The sequence below is a fragment of the Elaeis guineensis genome, chromosome 2 (genome assembly GCF_000442705.2).
Source record: "Elaeis guineensis isolate ETL-2024a chromosome 2, EG11, whole genome shotgun sequence".
Lineage (NCBI taxonomy): Eukaryota > Viridiplantae > Streptophyta > Magnoliopsida > Arecales > Arecaceae > Elaeis > Elaeis guineensis.
In genome coordinates this window covers 90302785-90310718 of record NC_025994.2, presented here as the reverse complement: position 1 = coordinate 90310718, position 7934 = coordinate 90302785, and the positions used below count along the sequence as shown (strand labels likewise).

At 38.0% G+C, this 7934-nt stretch overlaps 1 pseudogene; it reads left to right on the top strand.

Moving 5' to 3' along the window:
- The window catches only part of LOC105055301 (calcineurin-binding protein 1-like), an 8905-nt pseudogene continuing 971 nt past the window's right edge, over window positions 1-7934 (top strand).

The window sequence follows — 7934 nt, the reverse complement described above, 5'->3', positions numbered from 1 at the left end:
ATGCAACGGGCGATTGAAGGGCTGGGGTACGATGGCCAAGATAACGCGAGGGATCTGAGGGCCAAGGTGCAGTGCTGGAGGCACAACGGACGGGGGAGGGAGATTAGGGCATGACGTGCGGGGGAAGGAGAAGGAGAAAAAAATAAAAAATAATTTAAAAATAATAATTTTTATAAAAATAATAATAATAATAAAAAATATTAAAAAATAATAATTTTTTTATATACTAATTTTTATTATTAAAAAAAATAAAAAAATAATTTAAAAATATTAAACTAATAATTTGATTTAAAAAATTTTTAAAAATTTGATATTATATTATCAATAATGTGATTGTTATATTAAATATATCAATTAAAATTTTCAATATTTTTTTTATAATATTATTTATATATATATATATTAAATATAATAATTAATATTACTTGTCTATCTAAAATGCACGCCATTCAAATTTTCAGGCAATCAAAATTACCACCGTCGTCCACGGTGTTTTGGTCCGTCTTGTTAAATACCCCCCAAAGGGCTGCAACGACTCCCAGGCTCGAAGAGCCAGCGCCATCTCCACTTCCTTCCCTTCTTGCTCCCCCGTCTCGCCGACCTTTCCCTCCTCGTCTTTATCTAATTTTCTTCGGTGGTGTCTTGTCCAGTTCTCCATTGCAGCGATCAACGACACCGATTCCAGCGGCCATTGGGAGCCCCTCGCGCCCACCAAAGAAGCCCAGGCATGGCCCTCCCTTTTAGCTCCTCTCTCATCTTCGTTTGATTTCTGGTGTTATTTGGTGGATGCTATCTACTCCACCATCGAAAATTTTTCTGTTTTCTACCACTTGCTAGGAATTATGCGTTACGGTTTCTTGATTTTATTTAGTTCTTTTGATTTTCTGCTTATTTCCCGTGTTGCAAGATCGAATCTTGAGTGGAAAAAAGAATTGATCGTTTCAATGGTGCCCGTCTAGCTCAATTCAAGAATTCACTTTTCTTATGAGGTTTTCTGCGGATGCATTGGGATGTTGCTTCGCTCAGGGTTTATTTTGTTTCTTCTCTTTCTTTCTTTTTAATGCCTATAATTGGGAGAATGCATCGGAGAATCTTATTAGGGGAAAGCAACCGTGTGTAGCTGTGTGCAGAATTTTGAAAAGGTGGTGATTTGTTGGCGTTTGAGCCACGGGCGAGGAAATTAATAGACGAGACAGACATTAAAAGGTTTGTCATTTGTTGGAGTGGACTAGGGTTTCCATGGCATACTACCATTAGTACTAAAAAGTTTCTGGATAGCTTAGGGTGCGTTTGGTTACATTTTTTGCTTTTTGATTTTTGATTTTTAAAAAGTATTTTTTATTTTTTTTTGATTTTTACTATTGAGTAAAAGCAAAAAAGTAAAAATATGTTTGGTAACTTTGTTACTATAAAGCAAAAGGCAATATTTAGGGACGCAGATGAAGAGCTCGACGAGGAAGAATGATTCAGGAAGAGAGGGAGAAGGGAGTAGGGAGGTGAAGAGCTTGACGAGGGAGAAAGATTCGGGCTCTTTACTTTTTGATTTGATGTTTTAGATGTGTGGAAGCGAAAAAAACAAAAAAATAAGTTTTGAAAAGCAAAAATTTTTTGTTTTGTATATAAAGTAATTATTTTGATTTTTACTTTTTGGTTTTCATGGTGTTACCAAACATTGCTTTTTGATTTTTGCTTTTTAAAAATCAAAAAGCAAAAAAAGTACTTTTTTAATGGCTAACCAAACGCACCCTTAGGTGCCGTTAATGGTTTTCTTGGTATATTAGATGATGATGAATTTGATTTTGAAAGAGGGTACATATTTCAAATCTTTGTAAACATTCCTTTAATAATTTTTTAATGTAATTTTCTTTTACTACTTAAAATAAAACTCAGATGTAATGAAGAACTTTTATTAGCATGCAGTAATATCCAAATTTGTTTACAGCTCGATCTATGGATGTTGTATAAACTGTGATGCATCAATGCATAATCTTAGAAACCTTGTTTATTTGAGACTGGATGTCGATGGATACCTATGAGAACCAAAATTACAGGAATTGCTCTGACATTAATGTATAGAATTACATATAGACCTACTTTAACAACAAGCTTCACAAACATGAATTCATCTTCACTTTTATTTGTGTATGGATATGTTGAAAATTAATATGAGGTTTGAGTGGGGGGAAAATGATGGACACCTTCTGTAGAGAAGTAAGGATAAAATGCTCTATTACCATGTAAAATTCATGACAATCACCATGCACTATGAAATTATAGGAGAAGGAAGAAAAAGGAGAGGATGGTGAAAGAACAGTGTGCATGTTCTGTTGTATCAGTTTTTTGCCTGAATTCTTTCCTTTGTTACTGCTGCATCTCCTCTAGAACAGGACGTACAGTGATTGAAAAATCCCTATTGATGGCATCCCAGATTTCCAATGTTTTGCACTCAAATGCAATCACTCATTCTCACCACCAGGCCAATGGTTACTAGTGTACTCATGAACCACACTCAGTTGTGCCTATGCATTCCTACGTATGCTTTTGCAAAACATCATAGTCACTGCTAGCGTAGGGACATGCTTGTTGTGTCAGCTTGCTTTTATTTCGGGGACATGATACACTGTTATTGCACACTTTCCTCTGGAACTATGACTTTGTATTAAACTCTTTCTTGACAAATTCTGGTTATCTTTTACAGGAGTTACATCTTTCTCAAACTTACCATGAGGGACTTCTGATGTTGCAAGCTAAAGATTATACAAAAGCTTGTGAACTTTTAGAGGCTGTTTAAATGATCCTCTTGTATCAAATGCTCAGGTAGACTTAGCTGCCAAACAATTTTTAGGTTTATTCTTGACATTCCTGCCAATGATTGGTTCTGTTGTTTTCTTTAGATCGATGATAATGCTAGTGATCGTCATCCCTTACAGCTGAGGTTCACTGCATGCAACCTTCTATTTTCTTTCTTTCCTTCATTCTTTTTTTGTTTTTGGTAAATAAACTTGGGAGAAACACTGTCCTCCTTTCCATTGGTTGAACAGATTTTTGTCGCTGAAGAATCTTGCCACTGTTTTCCTTCAACAAGGCTCCATGCATTATGAGAGTGCTCTACACTGTTATCTTCAAGCTGTAGAGATTGATGCAAATGACTCAGTTGTTTGGAATCATCTGGGAACACTGTCATGCACAATGGGCATTTGAGCAAGGGCTTTTATGCAGCCCTAACAATTGTATATTTCTTACTTACACGTCCTTGTAGCCTCTTTTTTTTTTTTTGTTTTTGTTTTTGTTTTTTTTTTGTTGGGGGGGGGGGTGTTGTTTACCTAACACCCACTCATGCTATAATTACCTACACCCATGTACCTTGGGATGCAGCATCCGGGACTTGAACCCAGAACCTTTGTCTGCTAAGCAGAGGGGTGTTACCATTAGGGCAAGCCCCAATTCATGTTCGTGTAGTATGTTATATGATTGTTCCCCTCTAATTTGCTTTTGATATTCATGCTAGATTTTAATATTGTTGTTGCTGTGCAGGGAGTTGCATGGAAAAACTTTTGGAGGTACTTATTGCTATAGGGGATGAGGTTGCATGCCTCTCTATGGCAAATCTACTAATTAAGCACTGGCCATCACATTCTCGTGCTTTGCATGTCAAGAACACCATTGAGGATGCTGAACAAGTACCATTTGCACCTCATGGTATAGATAAACTGGAACCAAACCATGTCAAGCTTAAGTTTCCTGACAGAAGAAAACAAACAGATGATGAGATAGACAATAATAGCCTGTCAAAAAGACACAATCATAACATAGAGCTGCAGTTGACAGGAGCAACGTGGTCAACCCTTGTGGATGGAATCCTTGGCATTTTTCTCCCCAAAGATGGGTAGATTTCTGAGCCAGTGATTGCACAAAACCATGATGATGCTATAGGTGAAAGCTTAAATGACGAGCAAGGAAAGGTTTCTTCGGATGATACAAGCCCTGATAAGGGGAGCTTAGGAACTTGGATTTCTGAAAATATGGGAAGTTTTACCAGTATCAAGATAGACATATGCCGAGCTACAGCTTCAGAAATTATTCTGGACTCTGCAGAAGGAACGCATGCTATTTGTTCTGTTGGTGATAACACATCACCAAGATTTCATGAAGTGAACGGAAACAAAATCTGTAGAGACAGATACCATCCTCGGGAAAGGTGTAGTACATGTCTTGAAGGGCTTAGAAGTTGCAAGTCAGGGAAAGAAGAATTGGAAGCTGGTGGCAAGGCTCTGGCAGAAGTTGCCTTTCGATTTCAAGAATCTTACATTCTTGAAAGGCAAAATACTGGAAATCACGATTGTTCCAGCAGCTGTGATGGTTTTCTCTCTAATGTTCCCACATACACACCAATTCTTGGGCATAATGATGTTCTACAATTTATATCTAAAGCTTCAAAAATTTATGGTGCCCATCATATAGGTCACTTGTTACTAGAAGAGGTTGCCCAAAAAGGTATTCCCTTTCAAGAATGCTTCATCAAACTTCTGGAATTAGAAAAACTGACCAGACACTTGGGTAAGGATAGGTCACCACTGTGTAGTTTATTTCTTGCTGAGCTATACTATGACCAAGGATCGTGGTCTGCTAGCAAATCAAAACAGTCAGAGTTTTTCTTGGAGGCATCTTATCATCTTTGCAAAGTCATTGAGTTGGTGGCTGTGGATTCTCCCTATGACTTGATTGATATGGGTAATCATGTCACTTGTCCTAATATCACAACAAAGACAAAAGATCCTGATGGAACAGCAGGGTTTGTACATTGCATAGCAGAGGAAGAAAATATGCCTTCACCTGTTTCTTCTCAAAATGCAAGTGTAATGATGGCTGGGGACTCTGACTGCCAAGAAAGTTCTGAGCAAAATTTTATTTTAACCAATAACAGTGCATTTTGGGTTCACTTCTTCTGGCTAAGTGGTCGTCTGTCCCATTTTTCTGGTTCCAAGGCAAAAGCTTTCGATGAGTTCTCCATTTGCTTATTGCTTCTGAGAATGAACAAGAAATTGACAGAGACTGAGGATCTTGTCTTTCTGCCTCATTGCGAGCTTGGCAATTTGCTAACCGTTGATAAAGTTCTTCATGAGATTAGCTCGCTAAAACTTGATTCATTACTTGGAATTTGACAGATGAACTGATAATGGAGTCTATAAAGGTGCTTGTTCTACTTCTGCTTTCTACTAAAGATGTGTATCTTGACAGTATCCGGTGATGCAAAAGAAGGTGAAAGATTTACATCAGTAGAACCACCAGCATTGAATATCCTAATGTCATCACGTGAAAAGGCAGAATAAATTCAATGAAAAAAAAAAAAGAAAAAGAAAAGGCAGAATAAATGGATATTCAGGTACATCTGGATGGTCACTGACATAAACTGCAGGTCTTAACTGTTGCAGCTGGTATGGTAGGTTCTTCTGCATCACAAAAGGACAATAGTTCATTGCCGAAAACAGTGATGCATCTGATTTGGATATATCAGAACCCATAAGCAGCCACTGGATACATATGGTGGTCAAAAAACTTAAGGATATATCTCAAAGGGCAACTCAAGTGAACAGCTTTATTGATCACAATGATATTTATGTAAGTTATCTTTTATTTTAGATTTTAGATTTAAAATATGTTGACCTGTTTGTGTTTATTATTCTGCATAATATGTAAAATGAAGTTTAAGTTGATGAATTATATGCATTTTATCAAAGTATGGCATTTACGATTGTCGGCATTTAATTATAGGTTCATGTACCCTTAACTTGAGTTTGATGATATCTTTTTTATTTTACATCCGAGCCAGGTCTTAATACTTGTAGTGACAATAACTTTGACGGATGATTGGGCAAAGTTTATGCATACTGAAAGATACTTGAGGGCTTCTTTTGTTTTAATTTTTAGATTGATAAAAATTTGAAATAAAACACCTTTAGATTAATGGTTCTAAAACCTGGATGAAAAGGGTGACTAGTTCCATGAGGCCGCTGTGAAAATGAAATATCAGTGAAGCAGCTAATGGTGGGATTGTAATTTAACCAATGGTGATAATACATCCTTTACTTGGAAAGTAGTAATGAATTCTGCCCATGTTATGGTTTAACAACATCATGATCACTTCACTAATGGAATTTGGAGGAGTCTAGTGACCTATGACATCTCTTTAGCTTGGTGTAGGGCTTATTTGTATTTTGCTACGAACATATTTTGTGACATCTCTCACACAGGTTGAAAGGGCCTTCATAGATAATGGAGAAAGATTAAGAGGTCGAGAAGTTGTTAGTCTTGCAGTGCCCAGAGTTTAAAGTTCTTGGAAATCATTTAGTTTTATTCCAGCATCCTAAAGATATCAGGGATGCAGGATTGACAGTATTTCCTGGTCTTCTCCACTTATCTCTTCCTCTGCCTTCTCTATTTGAGCAACTCTCACTTAGTGAGTAGAGGTGGTGCATTCTTGTTACTGTGAGCTTGGTTACATGAATTGGGAGTGGGTACAGGATCAAGGAACCAGACTTCTCAAAAGAAAATCTTTAAGTAAGGAAGCACTAATGAAATGGATGCTAGGGTGAGGTGCCAAAGATTCTAAAGTGGGTGAGCATCACCCTAGGCAGAAGATTTCAGACTAACTAACATTGTTTGGTCCGAGTATAGAGGTTGGTGGTGAGTTTTATGATGCCTCTCTAGATTTTACTGTTATGTGCCTTTATGACTTCATAATATCTGGAAAATAAACTTTTCTATCTACTAAGGATATAAGGGTTCAAAATACAATATCTTATCTGGCTGCTGTTTCACAACAAAGCTTTTAACTTATGATGCTGCATGCCCTGCCGGTATCTCATTTACTGAGATTCTTGTTTGGAAGCCCAACTTGCCTGAAAGACAAAATCTTGCTTAGAGAGATCTTTCTGAAATGCTGGTCTTGGAGGATCTGTTTTTTTTAGGGCAATAATTTGCTATTCTAAGTTTTCTTCTGTCCTCTAAGTTGACCATTAGGAAACCGATCATCATCCCACATGAAGGCTGAAGGTTCAATCAAGTCTTCAAGAGTTCTGCGTATAAAAGCCCATGAATTGCTGCTCGATTTTTGTATCTGCATTTCTTTTGTGATTTGTATCTTGTGAGTGAGGGTATCTTTTTTTTTTTTCTCACATTAACCTGATTCTTAAGGTTATAATCCAATGGTCTTTGTGGTATGGCTTCCTACCACCTCAAGTTGGTGGAACCATCCCAAGTTGCCTAGTTTGGAGCTTGCCGAATCGTACTGGCAGTGGACCCGGATGGTTCCAACCTTCGAAACAAGACATCGGCGGGGATGGAGGGAGGGAGAAAGAGGGGGGTTGGGGGAAGATAAAGGAGAGGGGAGAGACGGCCTCCAAAGGGCCGTTGAGGCTACCGCTGCCAAGATTGCTGACTTCCCCGGAAAATCACACACACACACAAAAAAAATAATAATAAAATAATAAAAAAGCCGGCACTAGATAAAACCAAAATAAAAAATGAAATAGGGGCTGAAGCCCTTGTTTCAATCAATCTGAACATCCACCACCTCAGCAGCAGTGGCGATGGCCTTGGCAGGCCTCACAGGCATGTATTGAACTGTGTCGCTGGCCTACCCATACGGCCCGGGTTCTAGTATAACACCCCCCCCCCCCCCCCCCGCCCCCCCCCCACTCTCTCTCTCTCACTCTATCAGACACACACACACACACACACACACACACGCATACAAACACAAACACACACATGTGAAAAAGTAAAAAGAAAAAGGAAAGAAGCCCTCTCAGCAGAACATGTATAGGATGTCCTTGTGAGGAAAATGACTAACTTGCAAAATTTATTTCATGAATGCATAACATATTAATTTGAAGATCTGTTTGATGTGTTTCCATACTTGCAGGATGGCTTTA